Source organism: Canis lupus, chromosome 8 (genome assembly GCF_048164855.1).
Source record: "Canis lupus baileyi chromosome 8, mCanLup2.hap1, whole genome shotgun sequence".
Classification (NCBI taxonomy): domain Eukaryota; kingdom Metazoa; phylum Chordata; class Mammalia; order Carnivora; family Canidae; genus Canis; species Canis lupus.
This window is the reverse complement of record NC_132845.1, coordinates 23579097-23604806: the sequence shown is the minus strand read 5'-3', so window position 1 is coordinate 23604806 and position 25710 is coordinate 23579097.

Here is a 25710-nt window from a genome sequence, read left to right as displayed (position 1 = left end):
CATGGGACTCCTGATTTTGGCTCAAGTCATGATCACAGGGTCATGGGATCGAGGCCCTAGTCAGCTCCTTGCTCAACATGGAGCCAGCCTGAGGTTCTCTCTCTCCCTCTTCTTGTGCCCCTCTCCCTGTTCACAATCTCTAAATTAATTAATTAACTAATTAATTAATTAATTTTTAAAAGTGAGACGTTAAGAAAAAGGAAAAGAAATGAAACAAAGTTACAAACTATAAAGGAAGCGTACAGTTCCAAGTTTGCCCATGTTACCTCTAAAGGACAAGTCCAAACCCTTGAGTGGCAGGTGGGAAGCTCCTTGAGGCTGTCATAAAGAGGCACTGCAACATAGAGTCGATGTGAGCACCCAGCTTTAAAGCCCAGCCCAGCTCCTAGCTAGCTGTTTGACCTTGGACTGATTGCATCATACCTCAGTACTTCAGATGTCTCCTTGCTCATCTGTAAATCTGTTAGAGTAAGTGGCTAGTTAGGTTCTAACAGAGTACCTGGAGGTCAGCTATGGGAAAGTCATGGCCAGCTACGGGTAGGTCAGAAGCCTATCTTGGCAGCACCCCACAGGAACCCAAGTTCAAATCAGACAGGACCAAGATGGCGGATGCTATGACAGGAAACCCCTGACCAAATTAGGAAGAAAAAGCATAAAAGCTTCCAAGCAAGCAATGAATATTCTTCTGCCTAATTAACAACTGTCAATAGAAGACAGAAACCCAATCCCCAGGGCATGCCTCTCTCTCTCACTCTTTCTCTCTCTTTTGCTTATTTGCTCTCACATCTACCGAGAGTGTAATTTTCACTTTAATAAGCTATTCCACTTGTGTCACTTGTCCACTGTGCTGTCTGTCTGTCTCTCCTTGAATTTATTCTCGTTACAAGCCCAATAACCTTCCATGTCTCCCTGGGTCATGGCTGGGTCGAGGGCCCAGGGCCCAGGGTCTCCCCAGTTCACCTGGCAGCAAGTCAGAGTAAATAATCATAATAACCATGAGACAGGGAAGCCAAAGGGACCTCATGAGAGAAAAAGCTGTGTTTTTTCCCCTTTGCTTCTTATCCACCTTGTGTTCTTGCTAGGACCTGCACCTGCACTCCACTCTACACACACCTCAGAATGCAAATAGCGTCTGTCCTCCTGGTAAGTGACAAGGAGTTAATGGTTCCTCTAGAACAGCTAACTTCTGAGGAAGGACCAGGTGAGAATGACCTGCGAAGCTATTATATGTGTATTCCAGACCACTATTAAACATCTCGATGCCAAGACCCCTGGCCTCAGAGAATAAATGATTTATGATGAACAGCTGGACCTTGTCCTCATTCTGACCAGTTCTGGACATGTGCACCAGACTACAGTCATCAGTAAAAACCCCCAGTCCACAAAAAAGATAAGACTCATGCTCCTTTCTTTTCCAAGTCTCCCAAAACTCAGAAAGGATGATGGTCCATTTGTATCTGCTGTCTCTATGTCTTTTTTTTTTAAGATTTTATTTATTTATTTGACACACAGAGAGTGAGAGAGCACAACCAGGGGGAGCTGCAGAGGGAGACACAGAAGCTCAACAGAGAGCCTGATGTGGGACTTCATCCCAGGACCCTGGGATCATGACCTGAGCTGAAGGCAGATGCTTAGCCGACTGAGCCACCCAGGTGCCTCCATCTCTATGTCTTTAATAAACTCTGCTCTCATCTCCTGCTGGCTCGTGTTTGATTTCTATTCTGTGTGAAGTCAAGGACCCTCTTGGCTGGTCCTGGGGGACCCCCTCTGGGTCTTCGGAACCAACCTGCCTGCATCAAAACCTCTTTACAAGTTAATAGGCACAGGAGTCAGGGAAAAGTAGTTTCCTCCAATGTAGGTCAGGGTTTAGAAGGGCAGGGAATAAAGTTGAAAGCAAATGTGCAAATGATTGGCATAGCCATTATCCTTATTTGCTAAGAAATAGCTCTTTAAAAGCCCTTCAAATCTGCTTACAACCACATTAGGTAGTATTCCATACTGTTATCTTTTTTAGCTTCCTCCAAAGCAAATTTTGGGAATACACTAACCTCAGGGTCAGGTCCGGTGACTAGCCCCAAAGAATATTGTGTTCTGTCTCCACACCAAGCCTCAAGCCTGTGATTCCCTTGAAGTGCTGCAAAGTACACTACCTTGCTTCAGGGAGGGTGTTCGTAATGATTCCGGCTTTCTTCATGTGCCCTTCAAGGCATGCATAACACAGACATTGTTATGCAGATCGAGACGTCCTGCACTTCAGTTTTCATATCTGTGGCATGGAATGCTATTACCTATCACACCTTGAAGCCCAATTTTTGCAAAAGTACCTTAAAAACTGTGAAGTATTTTACGCAAATGACTTGTCATTACCTTTTGATTCTTGCTCTTTTTTGTTACCCCATGCTACTCCTCTTACAGGGACAACTTGGTCATCCTGACATGTTAGAAGATACCATGAACCTGTGTCAAAAGAACTAGTCACCCAATAGGATGGCTTCTGCTAAATTTCCATGTGATCCCAAACCAAATCAACCCTAAGGCACGCTGATACAGAAAATGAACTTGTTCACATGTTAGAGTTCTCAGCCAGCCTGACCGCACAGATGCCTACATATGAAGGGACATCTTCCAAAATATACCAAATGATGGTTCTACAAACATGCTCTTGTCATCTCAAAAGCATATTTAAGCACATTTTAAAACTCAAAGGATTGAGCAAACAGAAAATCTGAAGTATCTTTCTCAAGGCCATGCAGCCAACAAGCAGCAGAGCTAAAAGTTGGACCAATGATCATGCACTGGCATTCTATTCACTCACAGCATTGCATCCTACAATAGCATGTGTATGTGTTCAGAGATCTCTGTTTTCCCTTTATTTCCCTTTTGGCCACTCCAAATGCAGGCTGTGACCCTGGCAGCTCCACCCCACACCATATGGCCTGCACCCAGGAAGAGCTCCAAGCAGCTTTCCCTGACCATGATAATGCACCCCTCAGATCTCTGCTGCTGCTGGCAACATGCAAAAATGAGTGACAGTCCAGTGGCTGCTCTCTGAAATCCATCACTGCATTCACACGGAAGCCATGCTTACCACTGCCTGTTCGCAGCTCACAACTGACTGTAGCAGGGATGCTAAAGCAGGGCCACTCCTGGACTCCCTGATAGGCTCCCCAGTGGCCTAAGACTCTTCCACCCAACTTTATTTCCTTTTCTCATTCACTGAGGGCAGACCAGCCTCATGTTCTGCTGGATCTCCCACATGCCCTCATAAACATTTCCTCTGACCGATCTTTGGTTTGTCCAATCCAGCCTGGCATCTGCTCCTAAGAGGACCCAGACTAAACAGCATCTCTTACTTAGTTCTAGTTCTTTCTCTCCCCTTATGCCTCTTAGTCTCATGTTCCAAGGCTCAGAGTCCCAGCATTCAACTTCCGCATCAGTGCACCTAGCAATCCACTCATTTTACACACACCACTACTCCCAGCCCCTAAACTGGGGGAGAAACTAAATGTTTTCCCCCATTTTCAACACCTCTCACTGCAAGAATCAATTCAGTCCTCCTTTGCTGCTTGAATGGCCCCTCATCAGAGAAGAAGAATGTTATAAATCTACTGTCGCTAAGGTGTAAATATTAACAGCTTAATGTGGGATCTCTCCAGGGAGCCTGCATTTTAAAGAGGCCAAATCGAGAGGGCAATCACTTAACCCAAAGAAATGAATAAATCTACAGATATTTCTTGAGTACCCATGTCAGAGAGCTCAAGAGAAGCTGAATTCAAATTTAAAGAGTGTAACTCCTGGGTGGCATTTAAATAATGTCCCTTGACTGGGAGATCTTTTTCTCATCAGATCAATTTACCCTGCTCAATAACACTTTGAAGACCATCCTAGATAAAACCTTCTCTCCCCCAAACAGTGCATTTTTTAAAGGTCAGCCTGGACAAGATCTTGTTCCTACAAGGGATAAGAGGAGTTTCAATCCAGGCAGAGACCATCCAGCAAGTAAGGAGAGTGAAGATAATTCTCTACTCTTGTCTTCCCCTGGTTTTTTCATGTTACAGCCTTTTAGTTACAACAAACTGGAGAACTCTACCGTGACATGTTTTATCACAGAAGGGACACCATCCTGGGTCTTACAAAGCACTATCCAGGCTCTTCACTGAGCACTAGGGGCAGGCTGTTTCAGTTACAAAGGTTTGCTTCCCTGATCGTAAGAAAATAAGCAATACCATCATCTTCCTTAAAGCTGAAGAGTGAAGAATAAGTTAATATTTTCAAAGGACTTTAAGATATATGACACAGTAAGTAACTTCCTATTGTTGGCAGGAAGGTGTTATGGGTGATGGGTGATTGAATATTAAGACAAAATAAATACTTTCAAAGCACTGAATAGGGTAATTATACAGGCATTCAAATGAATGCCCTCAGTGTAGTGTCTCCAAGTCAAGCATGTTACAAGAACAGAGACCTCTTTTTTCACTCCAAAAAACAAAACAGAACAAAAACAAGAACAAAAAACCTGCACACACATGCACATATACATAAAAAAGCAAACATGTTGCTTTTTTATGTAATGCAAATCATGTAATGCAAATTAATGCATCATTACTTTTCTGTATTTTAAACACAGAAGTCTAGAATTGCAGTTATTGCAAGTCAAGGTTTTTGGCTCCAGGCCAGCTAGCACAGACTGATGGACAATGACCCCCAAGTTATGAATCTGCCAATCTGCTCCCACCTCAGTCATCAGCTTATCAGGGGACCTTAGCAAAAGCATCTACCCAACCTGTGCCTCCATTTTCCCCATCTATAAAAGTAAAACATTACATTCAAATGACTTTAAGTTGGCTATTAGCTTCACAGGAAGGTTGTGAATATTCATGAGATGTGGCTCAAAATTCTTTCTTACCTTTAGAACAAAAATCTCACTGTGAACCAAAGACATTCCAAAACTATTGGGATGGTGTGTCCCCTGAAATAAAGCACCCTAAGTTATTAGAGTCAGACTGCTGAATAGAAAAGGACATTCCAACCAGAAAAGAAAGGACTGAGCCAAGAAAGGGCTGAGGCTGGTAACTATGTCCCTCCCAGTAAGGGGACTCAAGGCTGCAGTAGCCTGAACTGCTCACAAAGGTCTTTGACAGTTTAAAATAGCCTTATTCAAAAGCAAAAAGGCTGCAGCTTCCCTCCCCCACCCGCATCCTTATACTGCAAAAGAGTTACCTCAAAACACAATCTCAATAAGAGAGAGTTCCCCATGGACTCTAGGTGCAGTTCAATCATCATCTCCTCCTAAGAGTCTACCCTGATCACAATTGTCCCTTTTCTAGTTCCCTCATTAGATGCCCTGTCTATGTTCCAATGATACCTTTTATATTGTGCTGTAATACTTGTTTTACTCATATGTCTTCCGGTAAATGATGAGTTCCTTGAGAGTAGAAGGTTGTAGGGAAGGAAAAATAATTTTCCCTCTGCCTCACTGAGTTTTTGGCTGAAACTCCTCCAATAAAAAACAGATTAATAACAGAAAACAAATAGGTATTGATTAACATTGATTAACATGTAAACATGGGGTATGTGACATGGGAGACACAAAGGGGAAAATGAGTAACTCAAAGAAGTAGCTTAGAATTCAGGCTTAAAAATCATCCTAACAGGGAAAGGAAAAGGGAGGTTATAGGCAACTTAGAGCACAGTAAATGGTTTTTAGGGAAGATGAACAGACCCTCAGAAAAATAGATAGGAGGTGTGATTCTTTGTGACAAAGTTTGTTTGGGTGTGGTGTTAACACCCAGTCTCCTCTCCCATGACAAGAAGCAATCCTTTCTGGTTGATGAAACTCTTTAGAGGCCATTAATGACAACTGAGTTCTTTTTGGATGAATCTGTCTTTGGGCAGAAAAGGGATGTTCCGAGAAACTCAGTACAATCAATATGCCAAGTACCTACAGCCCAGTACAATCAATATGCCAAATTAGCATGTTTTGGGATGGCATACTTTGGGGCAACATAACTTTCAAGATTATACTCTTTAATAGGGGCCTAACACACTTCCTGGCACATAGTAAATGTTCAATAAATTTCCAATGGACAAGTGACTGAGTGAGATCACAAGGAGGATAAAGTATAGGTGTGCCCTTAGGCAGCCAAAAGTCCAGGAAAGGTGACTACGACTAGAAACCAATGATTTAGGACAAATTAAAAGGTGCGACTAAAACTCTATGTGAATTTAAATGAAGAAACCATCTCAGGAGTGAAGGAAAAACACAAGGCAGTAAACAGGATCTTAAACAAGGAACAACATCTGAGAAGAGGCAGGACAGTGGCCCACAAGGCCCCCCAGCCACATCTCTACCAAACCCCTCCCTCCTTCCATGCCAGCCACGCCAGCCTCTCACTTTTCTCTCAAGCTACCCAGCAATGCCAGTCACATGGCATTAGCACATGTGACTCCCTCTATTTGGGATGCTCTTCCTGCAGATACTTACAAGACAAACTCCCTCGCTTCTTTCACATCTCTGCTTAAATGTTACCTGCTCTAACCACTCTGCCCTAAACTGAAATCTGCCAACCCTCCACCCACACTGCCAATGCTCCTACCCTTCTCTGTTTTGGGTTGTTTTGTTTGTTTGTTTATTTGTTTGCTGTTTTTTAACAATAGGTCTTATTAAACAAATGTAAAGATACTTTTTAGACTACTTAGTTGTAAACTCCGGCCCAAGTGTTATTTCAAACCTCCCACAAGGGAAAAGGCTCTGGAGAAAGCCAATTCCAAGATTTCTCTCTTGTGAGACACATTTCCAACAGGGGAAAGGGGTTAGATAATATTGTTACACTAGGTACAATAAAGGATGTCTGGTTAAAAGTTATTAGGCCTGTCACAAGACAGATGATTAGCTGAGCAGATAAATCTAACTTCCCAAAAGGGGACCTTAATCTCATTCAAGTGCAGTGACATAACAAAGTATATTGAACACTCAGAGCAGATCATTTTTTTCTCTCTCCTCCCTACAATAGAATTAGTTTTAGGAATAATCATGAAATTAATAATAATAATGACCAGAGGAGAATCAAAAACTCTGAACCTTTTCTTTCATTGATCTTTGTATACATATACATGCCTGTAATACAATTTAACAATGAACAAAGAAAAAAATAAAATAAATATCACAATGCCAAAAAATGAATGAAATTAAAGGGTTAATAACTTTCATCACGTTTATGTATTTTTGGAAAAAAAAGAGAAAAAGCTATACCCACGTAATATTTCCCTCAAAAGTGAATAAATTAGAGTTAATGACAAATAACAAGAATTTTCTTAAAATGAGGGGGGCACTGGAAATCATCCTGAGCACAGTGATGGTGCATCTGCAGGTGAGGGGCAGGGCTGGCAACCCACACCTTCCAATCACCTGGCCCTCGGGAGGTGACCTGGATTTCCTGTCAGTCCATGACTGAGAACAAAGCACAGGATCCTTCCCTGAACACTTTGGATCACCATGCAATAAAAAATAAACAAATAAGAATTTTCAAAAAGACAAATTTCTATTTTAAAGATACTATTCAAATGCACTAGAGTATCTCATGTATGAGCTAAAGTTTTCACTTAGCAAAACCATGCCACTTTTGGGCATCCCTTTTCACGCTCTGTTTCGGTGTTTTAAATTGCAAACACAGATAATATCCTCAAGTGGTCATAAAGAAAGACAGAATTGATACAACCTCAGTTCTATATCTTTGTCTTAACAATTGCTCAGAGCTCTTGTTGTTTACATCAAACCTACTATTTGCACACAAGCCCGTATACTGAGCTGGGGATAGAAGTCATGTACTGCACCTGAATACACCCTAATAATTCTGCGTTTACTTGTTCAGGATGGCAGGGGAGGACACTTTACAAATAGGAATTATCTGCATTAATCTTCATGTGCAATACAATGTTTATTAAAGAATAGGTAGTGAATGTGTGCTCCTCTGTGCTTATATGTATATTGACACTGAACAGTAATCAAAATAATTGTTTAGTACTTAGATCAACAAAAAGGCTTTCTCTAGGAAGACTATTCTAACACTGGCATTGTTTAAAAGTACCAATCTATGGTAATCATTAGAAGCAGACCAGCTTTTTGTTACTCTCTGGACAGTGCATGCCATTTTTGCTTACTCTGGGATGGATCTTCTGGTTGTTTTACCCTTGCTCTTCTTCAGCTCTCATCTACTGAAGTATTCTGGAAGCATTTTATCAGAAACCTAAAAAGTTAGGTTTTAGATAATTCTATTTCTCATGTAATAGGTAATTTACTTAATTATTTTGTTTATTGCTTATCTCCTCCATAAGGGCAGGGATACATGTCTGTTTTACTCATTGTTATATTCCAAACATCTAGAATAGTATCTGGCACATAGGAAGTGCTCGACGTTTATTTGATTAAATTGAAAAATGTCCACTAATTCTCAGCTATCATTAATTCATGGATAGATTCTCATATGTGTTGAATTAACTATCTTTCCCTCCAAAGAATGATGCCAAAGATCCAGCAAACTGCTCCCTCAGTTTTTGGAGTATCATGATTAAGAATTCCTGTCCCCAGTCACAGAGGTCCCATGTCCCTCATCAGATCCATGAAGCTGTGTCAGCTAGTTCTCCAAGTTTGTTCTGAGGACACTAATTCTAGGATATAGTAATGCTGTTCTGCAGGAGGGAGCAAGGGAAAGTGACCCCGGGATCAAATTATTTTAGGAAATTTTCGATTAAACAAAATTAAGGGAAGACTATTTTTGTTTTCTTTTTTCCACTGCAACACTTTTCAGGGCTTAGATTATATTGTCATTGTGATTCTCCAGTATCATATAATAAGGAGGACTTCCAAAACTTATTTGATCACAATTATGAGAATTTCTGAAAAAATCTGTACTGTAATAAGTGATCTCCTGACCTCCTAGTACTGTGGACTCTTACTCCAAACATGAACATGATAAAAGTGGCTGCCACATGGAACAGAAAAAACAAATCCACAGGCAGCACACCAAACCATTGAAGAGTGCCTGACACATGGTCAACATGCAGTGAATGTTAGCTATTGCTCATATAATTTTGTGTGTGTTTGCCTCAATCTAAGGAACCCATAGTATTTTTCTCATTCCATTTTATAACTGGACAACCAAGGCAGATAGAGGAAAAAAATGGCTTAAAAGAAAATCTCAAATCTGTTGCCAGTAAGATAACCAAGCATAATTAATTAATTAAGCAATGAAGATTATAAACAATGACAATACAGTTTTTCCTCAAACTTAACATAATACTTCACAGTTTATCACCCCAGTGTTCCTTGTCAACCAGGAAAATCGTTGAAACACACACCCACAAAAGAGTACTAAATATGCCAGGATAAACAGGATTCATCTTCTTTGGAATATCTATTTTGTGTCAAGATTTGGGGGTAGAAAACTGAATTAATTTAATTAATAATTTTAAATATATGTATATTTTAAATGAAAATATTTCAGAACTGAATGCAATCTTGGGAAATTTAAAGAAAAATATGAACATGCAAAGAAATATTTCCTGCCTGCAGGAGGCAGCATTGAGCAAAACCCCAGAGTCCTTGAGCCATCTTCCTCCTTCCTGGGACAGGAGGGATACTTTGACAGCAGCCCTCAGACCTGAGTACTGAGCCCTATGCGTAAATGAAGCAAAGAGAAAAGAACATATGCTATCAAATGTGATTCACAATTCAAATACATTTTAATTTCTTATTCTTTTCACATTCTGAGAAACCATCTGATAATGTGCTTGTTTTGTAAAAGAGTAAAACTCTTCAGATAATATAAAGATTTTATAGCTACTGCACAGATTTAATAAGCAGAAGACTTGCTAGCATGAACCAAGTTCAAGCCAAACCACTGTACAATTTAATTCAACACAATATTCCTCTGTTTAAAGTGCATGTAATTGCCAATTTATATAGTCACCAAGACCAAAGGCTTGCTAAATAGAGTTCTGCAAACAAACATAGTATGGAAAGCTTTATCCCCAAGTACCATGCACCAGAATGAATGAAGTTAATCATTAATCAATCATGCATCTAATTCATTCCAAGGGCTTCTTGCAACTGTACAATTATATCAATGAATAAAATCAAACCCATCTATGTTAGTATTTCTCTAGATCTTATCACCATAAAGTTTTTAAAAATCCTCACAAACTTAACAGAACATGTAAAATCAAAGTGTCATTATCTTAAACATTAGCAGTAGATCATTATTTTCCCTCCATTATAAAGATTTCCTTTATGGAGAGTTATTCTTAAATAGCACTGAGCTTTCTGAAACTTAATTCACGTGCTCTCTTCTACTTAAAGAAGTTTTAACCTAATGGCTGAACAATATATAGTACTTTATTGTGGGTGTGTGTTTCAATTAAGTCCATTATACTCTAAAAATTCATTTGGCAACTTTCTTTTCACATCAAGTTGTGAGTTTTGAGGTGTATAATGCTGCATATAGATAGATCTCGGCACTGACTAGAAGAAAAACTCAATCTTCAGCCAGAGTTTTTTTTTCTGGGGAGCTAAGGAGGAGAATGAGACCACAGGCATGCGGACTTCACAGTTTTACTTATTGTATTGTATGTATTTTATTTATTGTATTTATTTTTGTATTGCATTAATACAATTTATTATTGTATTAAATATTGAAGTAAGTCTAACAAAATGGCAATAATTGTTCATTGTGATATATACCTGGATCATTTCCTTATGATTTTCTGCAATTTTTAACTCCTCAAAATTAAATAAATATATTAAAGGTTTGAAAATATATTCTTATTTTCTCATGTAAGCAAACAAAAAAAATTCTGAGTTTACAAGATGGCAGAGTCCTTGATTTTGCTCCCTCTTTCCCTCCTTCTCCCCATTCCTTCAGAAACTACTTTTTAAGGACCTGCTCTATGGCAAGCACTGTCCTACATGCTGGAGATATAGTAGTGAAAAGATGAAGATCCATCCTCAGAGTTGACACTCTTACAAAGGAATGGGTAGATAAACAATGAACAAATTATATAAGTAATTGCCTGATGTATTACAAGATGATAAACAATATGGAAAGTAATAGATACAGAGTGTGAGGGGTGGGAGTGGTCATGAAAATGTCACTGCAAAGGTAACATCTAAGCAGGTCAAGGAAGAGAAAGTGTGAGTTTCCATGGCCATCTAGGGATAAAAAGAATTCCAGGTGGAAGAGAGAGCAAGTGCAAAGACCCTGAGGTAGGATCATGCATGGAGTATTCAAAAACAGTGGGGCCAGCTCCTTGGAGTAGAGTAAGCAAGGAGGGTGCAGCAGGAAATTCTGTCAAATGTGTAATACGAGGGAGGTAGGGAGGTGGCTAGAAGAAAGCCTAATTGCATAGGAAATTGTAAAGTTTGCTCTAATGTCTATGTCAATGCTACTCAGAGTGTAATCAGCAGATCAGCAGCATCAGCATCACCTAGGAGATTCAAAGAAATGCAAATTCTTGGATGTCACCCAGACCTACCAAATCAAAATATGTGGGGGTATTTGGACTCTCCATGTGATTCTTATTTATGCTAAACCTTGAGAAACACTCTGTCATAAAAAGAAGAACCGATCATTCTTAGCTTCAAAACTGAGTTGAAAATTCAATTCTGTCCCTTACGAATCATCTAGCATTAGACTAATTGCACAATCTGTCCAGACCTCAGCTTCCTCATCTGTAAAGCAGACAAATTCATGTCTGCCTCCCTTTTTAATCAAGAGACTTTCTTTAAAAATTTTTTAAATCAAATCCGATGGTAAATGTTAAAGAAATGTGGTGACTGTAAATCTTTTGACAAATGTCTTTATTATTATGAACATGAGCCCCTAAGCCCAACCTCTCTCAGGGGTTTGCTCTTTCCTGTGCCCCCCACCCCCATGCGGTTGGGCTAGTGAAGATATATTCATGAAAGGCCTACAGTGAGTCTGGTTTGGTTTTGTTAAACTTGGCATGGAGCCTCAACATTTGAGACTGCAGCTGGTGTGATGCCATTATGATGTATATGGTACCTGGCCTCACTTTGGCAGGCAAGACCCACTCAGCCAAGCATTTCAGACTAGGATAATGGGACAACAGAGATGCTGTGGGATGCTTAGCCCAAAATGCCTCCATCACTCTTTCTACCCCAAAGTATTTGTTATGTTTTATGCAAACAACACTTTCACTTCTGTGACTTGGTATACATTGAGATTTGGAGTCAGAAGAGAAGGGTTCAAGCCCCCAGGCTGACTATTTATAAGCCCGATGACCCAGGAACTCACATCACCATGCTAGCCTCCCTTCCTTTTTTGTCCCCTCAAGTCGGTGAAGCAAGATGACGTGTGTGAAAGCTCTCTGTAAAAAGTAAAGAAGCACATAGGAGAATAGGACATTGTTATCATCTCCAGTTTCTCAGTCAAGGAGTCAACAAACATGTATTGAGATCACAATATGCCTGGCTCTGTGCGAGGCTCCAGGACCCAGCAATGAATAAAATCACACCCCATGTGGCACTTACATACTAGCATGGAAATAGAGAGACACAGGGCAGCACAAATACTAACTACAGCTTGTCAAGTGGTGATGAGTGCATTGGAGGAAAATAAAGAAGAAAAATGGGCAGAGGGAACGTTGAGGAGAGGGGGTTGCAGATCAGAAAGCATGGCCAGGGAAGGCCTACTCCACGAGAAGGTGAATTCCACCAAAAACCTGAAGGAAGGGATAAAGTCCACCCTCCACATTGTTCAGACCAATTCTACATGTAGCTGGTCTTTATACATCTGAGATCCAGAATACTTGCAGAATTTCCCTCATTTGCTAATACTACCCTCTTAAATCACTTTTGGGATAGTCGGCTAGGTATCGTCTGTGCCGTGAGTAACACAAAGACTCAAACTTGAGCCATGTGAACATCTTATCTGAGGACATTTTGTTTACTGAGATGTGGAACAGTGCCAGGTGGTTGAATGAACTCCTCTTCTACCGACCCCAGAATCCAGCAACCTTCCCTCAATGTTAGCATAGGAGCCGCACATTCTAGAGACTAGAGACAAACTCCGTATCTGTCTTGTTTTTATTGTTAGTATTATTGTTTTCATTCTAGCTTAGCTTTCGTTTGCTGAGCATCTACTATAGGTTTAGTATTTTGCAGTTGTAATGAGTGGAAGAACAATTACTGTTTTACCAAAAAAAGGACTACAGCTCTTTCACATAGTACAGGAGGGACAGGTGTTCATTACAGGACAGATAGATTCCTAGTTGCATTTTTAGATTCAACAATAGTGGACTCTAGAGCCTCATGTAAAATGAAGGAATTAAATTAAATGCACTACATAAGCGAGTGAGGAAATGCTTCTGCTTTCCAGTGGCAGATGTGGAGATGGGGATTTAGGAGACCTGGAAATATGAACATCTGAATAGAGGTGGAAGAGACTATGGGAGTGGACCCCAAGAGATGAGGGGCTACCAAAGTTGAAGAAACAAGACAGCAAATAGGAATTTCCTGAGCCAGAATGGGAGTTTAAGACCGGTAAAAACAAATATTTTATTTGGAGTATATTTCCTATTCCATGCTGTGGCTCTGCTCCATTATCCAAACCTTCAGTAAAATCTGGAGGAGTGTGGTATTATCTTTAGGAAAAGAAGGAGAAAGGACTACATCTGCAACAGCAGCTGTGGAAAACAAGATGGCAAACCACATCTTAGCAGGAACCAGAATTGAAAGCAAGAGACAAACAGACAAATGTGAGTCCCCACCAACTGTACCCCAGAGAATCCCAGGAAATGTGAAAAAGACATTGATCTTGCCTCAATCCAAAGGATGATAGTTCAAGTTGTCTTCTGTTTACCTGGAGGGTGTGGGGACAGGAATTTCACTGCACAACTCTGGAAGGCACCATTCACATCACAGTCTGTGTCCAAGTTGGCAGCCTTGCTAGGGATGCGCATACATCATCTCATTTAATCTTGGAAGAAAGACATAATTATCCCTGCCTTACACTTGAGGAAACTCTGAGAAGTCATTTGTCCAAGTTATCACGTATCTAATAATTAGGTCCAATCAGTATTGAGATTCAGCTTATTCCCACCCCCAAATCCATTCTGTTTCATCCCCTGCTTCCATGAAATGGTGACTACAAGAGGGTCCTCTACACACAGTGCCTTGCTGCCACTTTAGAGCTACACTCCTCCACCTGAAGTAGAGCCGCGAGGACCAAAAGAAAAATCCACTAATTTTTAATCACAGCACCTTGACTAATGCAAATTTGTGCAAATACGTACACATAGATGTGAATTTAAAAACAGGCTAAGTTAATGCCAGAAGTGTAGAGGAGTTAATAAGTGACGGGAAATCGTGGCATAGGAAAGGCTCCCACTTGCTTTTGCCTAACTCCTAAATCTAAACATCATCCCATTTTAAATATATAATGTTAGTTAGCAGTTGCCTAAGACAACTCCACAGAATCAGTACACTCTCCTGTTTTCCTCTCCCCTAAGAAAGCTACAACTGCCACTTACTTTAAATGTCATCAAGGTGTTAGACTGACCTTAGCCAATCAACCCCCAGCACCAGAGGAGTTCTGAAAGCAAGTCAAGTCTTATTTCCCTGGAGCTTTTCCCCTTCTCCATTATCTTCTCTCACCAATAACATCCTGATGTTTTCCATTTCGCTCACAGTCAGCACGTCTGGCTCTGTACACCTCCATGCCAGGCTTTCTCTGCATTTCCATTTTCTTGGTTATATCTTCATTTTCATCCAGGCTTCAGACGCCTCTCTAGGTGACTCAACTTTCAGTCAAACTTCTCTGTGCTTCTTTGATGTTGTGAGTCCAGAGGAAATCAAGGACTACAAAGAAGTGCTCTACAGTTTGTCGCTCTAGTCAACCAACAAGAATTTAGGTTTGTGACAAGTTGATTTCTTAGGATAAATCAAATGATGTCATATTCTGGAGCACTCACTCTGCGGGACACAGTGACCCTGGTTCTGGAGAGGCTGGTCATGATCCGGGAGACCTCATCAAGGAAGGACAGGGAGCGCTACCAGTGATAACTGAGAAGGGGGCATCACTGCCTCCGAGGCTAGCTTCTGGTCATTCTTAGCCGCCCAAATAAAAGTATGTGATCTTACGGAAACTCCGCTGCCTACTGTTTGGTGGGAAAACCTGTTCTTGGTAGTTTAAGTTCTCCCAGATTATTTTTTGCAATAAATATTTTGCAATATTTGCAACATCCAAAAAAAATTTTAAAGGAAGTACCTGGGAGAGGGAGAAAAGAGATGTTTTTCTTTTCCTTCATACAACTGTTGTTGACAATCTAGGTATTTCTCCGCTGTGATAATCCAAGCCCTGAAGCTCCTCCCACACCATGGGGACATTTCTGCAGGGGCTGTCACCTCCATCACCTGCACAGATCTTTTCTATTTTAGTTCAAGTTGACAGAGGAGTCATTTCATCCCTTCCCTGACTATTCTCCACTGGAGCTGCATAGTGAAAGATACAAGACGCGCTTTGGAGGCTGGGAGAGTTCCTGTCTCTGGAATTTACTGGCCTTCTGTTCTGTGCCCTGCAATGATCCTGAAGTTAATTAGGAGTCCTGGTAGGTGGATCTGTTAGGAACCAAAATGCTTGAGACAAAAAGGAAATGTATAGGTTGATGTCAGTGAAAAGCTGCAAGGACTGGAAAGGCTGGCTTCACGTGCTCCGACACTGTCGTCAGAGAGCTGCCTCTTTCAATGCCATCCCCACGCAGGCTGCCAGCAGCTCCATATCCATTTTCTAGCATCCCATAACCTACTTAGAAGGACTCTTCCAAGAAGTTTAGAAGAAAGTCTTAGGATTGTACATCATTGCCATGACCCACAAGGGTAAAATGGCCAGAGCATGAGCCCACCCAGGAGCTGATAGTGAGGTTTCAGACCGAACCACATAAACTGTGAACTGTTCCCAAATGATGTCAAGTTGTTGTTGCCAGAAAAAAAAAAAAGTGAGCAAGTACTGGACAAAGACAATAACTCCCTACAGGGAGGTGAATGAAGATGGACAATCAGCCCACCCACAAGCTCTTACTCATTTCCCGCTGACCCTAGAATTAGTCAGGGGTCCCACACTCAGTGTTCTGGAGATTTCTGCAGAACCTTTTGGTAAAGAGAGGAAGGAAACAGTGTATACCGCCTAGCCGTGCTAGAAAAGGATAGACTCTCCTTGTTGGGGGCCACGATCGTACAGCCAGCCCCAAAGCCCACCACCATTCCTAGAAAACCAAATAGAAAACTCTTCTTCCTTTTCCAACTCACCTTCCTCACCCTCGGGCTGCAGAATAAGGCTTTTTTGTGGTTCCTTTCTTTTCTCCTCCAAGTTGTCCTTGATGATCATCTAAATCTAATATTCTTTTAATGTAAATCCCCTCTTTACTGTTGGTGGGTCAACCAGACCACAGGCCAACTCAGCTATCCAATAACTAACAGAATTTTAAATTCAGGCCTACGGAATAGACATCTGAAACCAGCCATGTCAAAACAGATTCTGATATACAGCAGCATGAGAGCAAAGATCAAACCTCAGCTGAGAAGCCAGGAAGTCTCACTGTATAAAATTGGGGGAAGCAGAAAGAAACACTGCAGTTTGCTGCAGACGTTATGCCTCCTTATAGGAGAGTTTAGGCCCCGAGCTCGGCAGGGTGGGTGAGGAGGGTGGGGAGGGATGAGTCCCAATGTCCACCACTTATTGAATAAAAAAGAATGAAAATGGGATTCCAATTATATACATGTTGAACGGTTATTAAGAGATCCAAAGCTTACATTGACAGGAAATAGACTTGGCAATTATGGGGAATAGGTCCAGGTACCTTAAGCAGTTCTGAAGGAAGAGATATCCTGGGGTGCTCAAGATGATCCAGGAAGGTCTGTCACACTCTATGGGATGGACATCAGTGTTGCTACTCATATCTGATGGGATTCTTTGGTTACAAATTATTGAACTTCACCCTGGCTAGCTCAACCAAAAAGGGGATTTATCACAAAGCTAGAGTGTGGCTCACAGAACTGAAAGAGTAGCTTAAGAACTGATGCAGAAGGGGCAAAAGTAAAGGTTGCTCCAGGAATTGAGGCAGCAGCAGCAGATTGATATCCTGACAGGGCACAGCTCGGATAAATCATCTCCAGCTGCTTTTCCATCCAGGTACCGTTCCGCCATGGTTTAGTGTCTCAAGAGAAAAACTGATTGGCCCAGACTGGGTCACACATCACTGGCAGGCTGGAGCCCGTGACAGCATGGGGGAAGGGGTGGAAGGCCCCTTGACTGACAGTCTCACCAAGGCTGCACCCAACGTGGGGAAAGGAATCCCAAATGCTAGCAGGGAACTAACTATTAGCTACAGAAAAGCGCAGTGGTGCTTAGTAGAGAAAGAAGAGAGAGAGATAAGAAGAGGAGAAGGGAGGGAGGGAGGGAGGGAAAGAGAGAAGAAAGGGAAAAAGGGAAGAGAGAAGGAGAAAAAAGGAAAGGGAGGAAGGGAGGGAGGAGAGAGGGAGGAGAGACACAACAAGAGAGTGGAGAGAAGAGGAGAAAAAAACCCTCTGCCATATTATAGTCCTATTCCTGTAGCTCAGCTCCCTGCGTTTTTCCCATCTCTGCAACACAGTCCAACCTCCAGCCTCCCAAAGCACTGCCCCATTAAATGAGATGATGTCTGACATGTATGAGGCCGTCTGTAAATGCTAGCTCTTTTTAGACTGTTGTTAGTATTAATTATCTCTGCCACATGAAGTTCAAGCCACCAGTGAGCAAAGCCTTGGAGGAGGAGGGAATTGGGGAAGGCATGTGAAAGAGAAGCACTCCGAGCAGGACCACTGAGGCAGAAATGCACAGAGCATGTGCAGCGATCCAGGAGGATGGTCATCCGGCTGCCGGGAAGTGAGGACCAAGGGGCCAGAATCCTTTGTCCTTCAAAGTGATGGATGCTGTTGAGCAACTTTGCCCCCATTTAAATCCTCTGGGTGATCGCAGGGGACTCCAGAGCCATCAGGCCACACATGATGAAAACACCAGCTGAATCAGCTTTTGCCTGAAATGGCTCCACTGTGTCAGGGTCAACAGAATGAGCTTGGGAGTCTAAGTTCAGCTTGAACCCCAGCACCACCTCTAGATGGCTGCGCATCCTTGGGGAAACTGCCAAATCTCCTTCATCCTCAGTTACCCCAAGAGTCAAATGCAAAAGTAAGAGTGGCTTTCCCATTGGTTGTTGTGACAATTAAATGAGATGATGCCCATGGGACACTAGCCATAATGACTAGGTCATGTCTCCTTATGAAGAAGCTGGGAACCCCTAGCCAATGCTTAGAATGGAGCAGGGATAGAATAGCAAACATATCGAACACGTCCATGTCTGGTAACTCCAAGCGCCACTGAATTAGCTAGGCTTCCATTCACCCTGGGATGTTGTGATTCTTCACTTTCATTTGCCTTCAGGTCAGTTCACCACGTATTTATTACCTCGTGTAAGTCACACACAGGCCTGGCCAGTGGAGATACAAGGATGAGCAAGACATGCTCTTTGCCCTCAGGTAGCTCTTATTCTTTCAGAGTAGCGTGTAAATGAACAACTATAAAGGCATGCTCAGTATTTAGACAGAAATGAAGGGAAATCCAGAGGAGGAGCAAAACTCAGGCCCAACGGGAGAAGATCCACCACAGCTGAGGACCCGAGCCGAGTGTTAAGGGAAGAATGAAAGCTGGCCAGGGTCAAACTTTGGGAAAAGATGTCCCAGGAGGAGAAGCAAAGGCCAAGCCGCAGAGAAGGGAAACTGCGTGGGGCCGGGGGAGTCACAGCAGCTAAGCATCGCATCAAATGCCAAATGCAGCATCCAGAGCCGGGGGACACGCCATGCGTATGCCTGAAGACACTTTTATGCCACAGAGAGATCTGTTGCTGCTCATCTCCAGCTTATCTCTCAGTGCTTCCCCTCCACTCAGTACACCCAGTGACCTGCTTGGTGGTGTTTGAGCACAGCACGTGTGTTCCCGTCACATGGCCCCTGCCTTTGCAGTTAGCGCCTTTTGCCCACAAAAGTTGTGTGTCTGGCTTCTTCTCATTTTGGTCCAAGTTCAAATGCCGCCTCCTGAGAAATATCTTCTCTAACCACCCTATCTACTCATTCTCGTTTCCACCAGTCACTCAAGTACCTGATCCTGGCTTTTTATATTTTCTTATTCCTATTTAAAATTATCTTGTTTGTTTGTTTGTTTGATGTCTGACCTCCCCCATATCACTAGAATGACAATTCCATGAGATATTTGACCTACTTTAGGTATAACTCTCAAACCTAAATCAGAATCTAGTATAATTGGAAGCATTCGCCAAATATTTGTTGTGCCTGAAAAATGCCATGCTGAAGAGCATCAAGTAGGGGTTAAGAACTCAGACCCCGAGTTCAAAATGCTTGGATTTAAATCCCTCTAGTACCATTCACAGCGTGTGACCTTAGACAAGTCACTTAACCTTTCTATGGCCACGTTTCCTTTCTGTAAATGGGGATAATCATTGCATCTACGAGGACCATGTAAAAGACTTGGCATATTGCCTGAAACATAGTAAATGCTCAATAAAGTTTAAGCATGTATTTTATATAAAAAGCCACTTAAGAAACTATTATCAAAAAGAAATAGGAAACTATCTGCTCCTCCAAAATAACTGCTCGTTCTCTGTATAGACTTAACTTACTTAAAGTAATCAAGTGATCAATCATCCAAGAAAACAGCAGAGCAATGGAAAGAGATACTAATGTCCTCAGAATGGAAAAACTCGGGCGTGCCAAGGCATAGAAGGAATGTAACTTGACGGGATGCTTTCTCACCATGAAAGTGGGAGCCGTTCATAGGTCTGAATCCGAGGTTTCAGCAAGCATTTTTATGCAAGGTGAAGACTCAGGCCAGATGAGAGATCCCAGATGACTGACATCCCGGATACAACCAATGAGCAGGTGCACGCTTCATCACCACAGTACCTTCCCCCTGCTACACCAGCACACGTTCCTCAGGTCTGTCACGCTTGGCTTCTGCCTAAGTCTCGTCCGAATGATGCCAATCAGGGTCTCACACCGCCCGGCAATCCCTTCCGCACAGCTGACCTAAAGGAAACCTCCAGCAGACTAGAGGTGTTATCAGAGTCGAACCAGCTCTCGATTTGCTCTGTTCTTAGATGCCAATTACTCACAACCCAGACTCAATTTTGACCGAGGGGAAAGGAGGGATATTTGAGGTAAGAACCCTGAAATAAATACAACCTCCAACGAAGCAAGCTGTCCTGCTAGGAACTGTGTCCCTATTCTGGTACATCAGCTGCACAGCCTGCCAACTAGCTAGCCTATTCTACACACAAACATATGCACATCCATAATAGCAGTGAGTTTCTGATGGGCATTTCTCAGTGAGCAAGTGTATTATTGAAAAAAGAGAGATTTGGGTTGCGGTGAAATGGGAAAGGGGGAGGCATCCCCATCAGCCTGCTACGTTTTCATCGCTGGTATCGGCTGCTCTGTTCCATCCTAAAAGGGAGCTGCTCTCTTCCCCATCATCATGTCATTTTTATTATGCCAACAAATGATAAGGCAAAAACCCATCATCACAAACCAACCTGTGAAAAACCAACTAACAATATGAAGTTGAAAATGAAGAAGAAAGTCTTGCATTTCCTTTTACCTGTAGGGGGAAAAATGATGAAGCCCAAGGCCAGCCCCCATCACCATTCAGCAGTCCATCTTACTTTAAAATATACAGCACACAGACTGAACAGGAAGATTTCTGCTATGCACGGCAATTGTTCCATTTTCTGTATTTCATAACCTGCAATTTTGAAGCCATGCTTGGTACACACGCTTGTAAAATAGTCATATCAGATAAAAGCAGAGGGATGCTAAACTATTGGAAAATAAATCAAATTCTCAGCAAGCAGTTATATCCATCATGTTGCAGCAAGCACACGTATAGTTTAAGCTCTGCGCGCACAGTCTATCCATTGTAATGATTTGGGGTCAGGATCCTGCCACATGCATTTAGCATTCACTAAGAAGTAAGCCCAGGAGTGTAGCAGGAAAGAGTGCAGAGCTGTAGCTCGTGGTCCTGGAAGTTGCCCTCACTGCATTTGTTTGAGCAGAGCCATTGTATCTAAGTAGCCAGGCAGAGAAGAATTAACACATGCATGGAACTTGACCATTTACAAGGTGCTTACAAGAGCATTATCTCACTTGATCCTTAAAAGAACCTCAGGAGACAAATGGAAAAAAGCATTCATGTGTTATAGCAGCAAAAGACATTTGGGAACATCTGTAAAATGTTGAGAAAAAATTCTGAAAAACCCATCCACGTCACTCCCCTTCAAAACCGCGGGGGAGGTGTGGGAAGGATATGTTTCAGCAACATCTTGTCCTGGATTCAACATATTCACATTTGACTACAATGAATATTCCATGGCTTTGACTTCTTTTCTTGTAATACAAATAGCTGGTTTATTAAATTAATTAAATAAGGCTAGTTTATTAGACAATCTTATTAGACATAAGATTCTGTGATGCCTCATTTAAGCTCCAAATATGAAAGTTATTCAGAGAGAGCAACCAAAGCTTAGAAATACCATTAAACAAAAGAACTGCACATCACACAGTGTCCTATTATGGGATCCTGAAAACTATTTCATAATGTTCTAATGTAAAAAATAGAGAAATTTAAAAGCCATGGGTTTTGCTTGAAAAAAAAAAAAAAACCCAGAACAAAACATAAAGCTTCAAATTCCAAATATGAATATCACAGTAAAGAATCATGACCTCATCTAAACCTTAGTATTGCCCAAAGGCCCCATCTCTAAATGCCATGATATTGGAGTTTAGGGCTTCGACATAAGAATGGACGGAGCGGGGTGAGGGAGGCAGGGGGAAGGAGATACAATCAGTCCGTAGCAGCCCTATTTCTAATTCTTTTTTTTTTTTTAAGATTGTATTTATTTATTCATGACAGACGCGAAGAGAGAGAGGCAGAGACACAGGCGGAGGGAGAAGCAGGCTCCCTGCAGAGAGCCCGATGTAGGACTCGATCCCGGCTCTCCAGGATCACGCCCTGAGCCAAAGGCAGACGCCCAACCACTAAGCCACCCAGAAGTCACCCTATTTTTAAATCTTGATGTACATCCTGTTCTGGACATTCAAGGCTCAACAGGAATTCTTTTACTGATTCCTATCACACCCCACCTCTTAAATTTATATCTGAAGCCAAAGAGTTGACCTGGTCATAGCTGAGGTTATGTAGGAATAATGTTACCAGTACAACTTGTACCAAAAAATTAAAAAAACAAAAGCTGATGTATTAAAAAGCCCATGTAACAAACCCTTGTAATGATCCTGAAAACTCCTTTCAGGTGCTTTTCCAAAGTTTTAAAAATTCTCTGCTAAGTAAAATTGTTTTCCCCAACATGTAGCAATTAAAATAAATATTGGTTTCTTTTTTCATCATTACATTTTTTAGTCTTACTTCCTATTTCAGTAATTGTGTTCTTCTCTACTTTTCAATATAAATATATGTATTTCAGGTGCATTGTAGATGAAAAGAATTGTATGGAAAACATAATATTTATGATATTTCATTGGGAAAAGTGCTTTCTGAGATGCAAATAGGCATTTAAAAAAATAAACTTATAGGGAAGAAATAATCTGTAAGTTTGAGACTATCCTGTAGAAACATCATATTTACCAATATAATATTTAAGATTTGAGGCAATGGGGCACCTAGGTAGCTCAGTCAGTTGAGCGTCCGACTTTTATTTTCAGCTCAGGTCCTGATCTCAGGGCTGAGGGATCAAGTCCCATGTTGGGCTCTGGGCTCAGCGAGTAGTCAGCTTGAGATTCTCTGTCTCCCTCTTCCTATGCCCCTCTCCCCATCCTGCTCATGTGTGTGTGCATGCTCTCTCCCTCAAATAAATAAATAAATAAATAAATAAATAAATAAATAAATAAAATCATTAAAAAAAACAATTTGAGGAAATATAATAAAATTTAGAGAATGTATTTTCATATTTGATGAAAGGAAGGAAAACATACCTAGGAGTCAGGTGACAGTAAGTACCAACGTATAATTACTGACTATGAAAGTGGAAAACTTTATTGTAATACCAGGGTTGCCAAATATGAACTGAAGAATAAATCTGGCCAACTCATTAAAAACTTGACACTTCCTTAAAACAACTTTAAAAAAATGTTCTAGAAACCAACACCATTTCTGCAGCATTTAGAACAAAGAAAGGTAATCAACCAAAATGGAATTAACCAGAGACATCTAAAGATGACATTCCCCTAAAGAGTAGATGAGGTCTGCTTGAAACCCCCCAGTTCTCAGTCTGAAACTGTGAGGCAATTCCAAGGACTCCCACCCAGTGTTTTATAGTCCTGGAGCAGAACTTCCCCTAGCCAAGATACGTCTTGGACTCATCTGAAATTAAAGGACACATCAGGTCCTGCTGAAGAGGATGTTCAAATAAACCTATTACTGTTTCCCACACCCTACTCCTTCCAACCGCGCCTTTGAGTTCTAAAAAACTGCTAGCAGATCTAAGAAAATCTTTGGTGGAGGTGCCCAACACCGACAAACAAAAGATGGGTGACCCACATGACCGCTACTCACCATGTCTTCTATTTCTACAAACTCAACTCCAACCTCTACAGAGAAGTAGACCCAGGGTATGGGCACCATGAACTGAAGGTTTCTAAGATCCTGATGAATTTTTATCCCCCATTTTGAAATCACCTTTCCCAAAGCCTTCACCTAAAAATCAAACAAGGTCACTGAACTGGGAAGAAAACTAGTTGAAAGGAAAATCCTGTGATACAGGACAAGTAAGAGATACCTAAACCCTTTTGGCCACTCCATCATTTGAAAGCACTACACCGCTGGGATAGATGCACTCCCACCTTCCTGAAACTTTTGATGCATTATTTAGGAGGGGGAGAGTCACTTATCATTGTCCTCTTAAAAAAGACATCAGGGGATGGCAATATTAATGACATTAATAAGGTAGTTTACACAGCAACTTTAGTGAGTTCTAAGACCATATTACAAGTCTTTGGATTTTAGAATTTGGGGATTATTAAGTTTATCCTCTTTGTAGTTTTTTTACTCAAACATGAAATATTATGCCTGCATACTTAAAAATGTGCCAAAGTAATGTTAAAATTTATAATAGGGACACCTCAACCACCTGGCTCAGTGGTTGAGCATCTGCCTTCGGCTCAGGTCGTGATCCCCGGGGTCTTGGGATCAAGTCCCGCATCAGGCTCCCCCCAGAGATCCTGCTTCTCCTTCTGCCTATGTCTCTGCCTCTCTGTGTGTCTCTCATGAATAAATAAAATCTTAAAAAAAAAAAAACTTACAGTAAAAATCCATACTGGAAGGAAAAATCTATTCTCCAGAAACTAATGCCTGAAACTTAGTAGAGACTCAATAAATCCATCTCAAATGAATGAATGAATTGTTATTTAAAGGGCATCAATTTGTGCTAAACCTAGTGCTGTGCCCATGCACATTACCCCATCAGTCAGGTATTGCTCTTATTTTATAAATGAGGAAAGAGTTACTTGCCCAAGGATGCAGAACTTATAAATGGTAACACGGGGCCTTGGGGAGACATGATATGTGGTTGGGAGGTCAACATATGGCCAGGGTCCATGAACGTAGGTTCTCACTCTGGCCATGTCTCCAATATTCTGTGATACGGGTCTTGTGTATGGGTCTTAACTCATCTTGTCCTCAGTTTCCCTAGATAAGGTCCTCTTCTAGTTCTACAATACTATGACTCCATAAATGCATGCCATCCTGCACCTGCATTCCAGTTAAAGATCCTTTCAGACAAGTGGCTGGATGAAACTCTCCCAGATGCGATGTGAAACCACGCAGTTCTTCTATCGTGCAACACTCTTGGATTAGTCATGCCTTGAGTGCACTACCTCCATTTTCTAATCCATGCAAGTGCTTAATTTGTTGTATGTAATTTGTTCCCTTTCAAGTTAATATCCCTGTATTATAAAAATCAATAAACACACATTGAAAATAATTACAAAGATATAAACCTCTTACTTTGCAAAAATACGTGGTAATGCATGCATTTTTCTACTCAGCAACATTTACTATGTGTTAAAATGATGCTCTATGCAATCTCAGGCAGAAGAAAATGTTTCCTAGGGAAATTTCAAACATCTACACGAAAAAAGAGAATACACATAATCAACATAACGATCTCAAGAATGGAATCAACAGAAATAAAATCGCCTCCTTTGGTTCTTCTGGGAGAATAGCTAGTTAAAGATAAAATCAATGCTAGCAAGAGGAGTGGCTTCGTTAGGCCGCATCAGCTTACTGCTGTTCAGTGGGTACATTTGTTTATGGCTTTGCTACAAAAGCATTGCAGGATCAATGAAGTTGTTGTGGGGCCCCGGAATTTCCTACTCTGTAGAACTACGAGTGCCAACCCCATGGTGGCTAGTGAAGTAGGCAACTGGGCAACACAGGCCCACACTGTGGAAGCTAGTTTCCTGGGCTCAGACCACTACAGCCAAGGAAACCTTAAAGCCAGACTCCAGTGGATTCAGGCATTAGGATTCAGCATTTTACAGAGTGTGCTTCATAAGACACTCATTCAGGTCAATTAAAT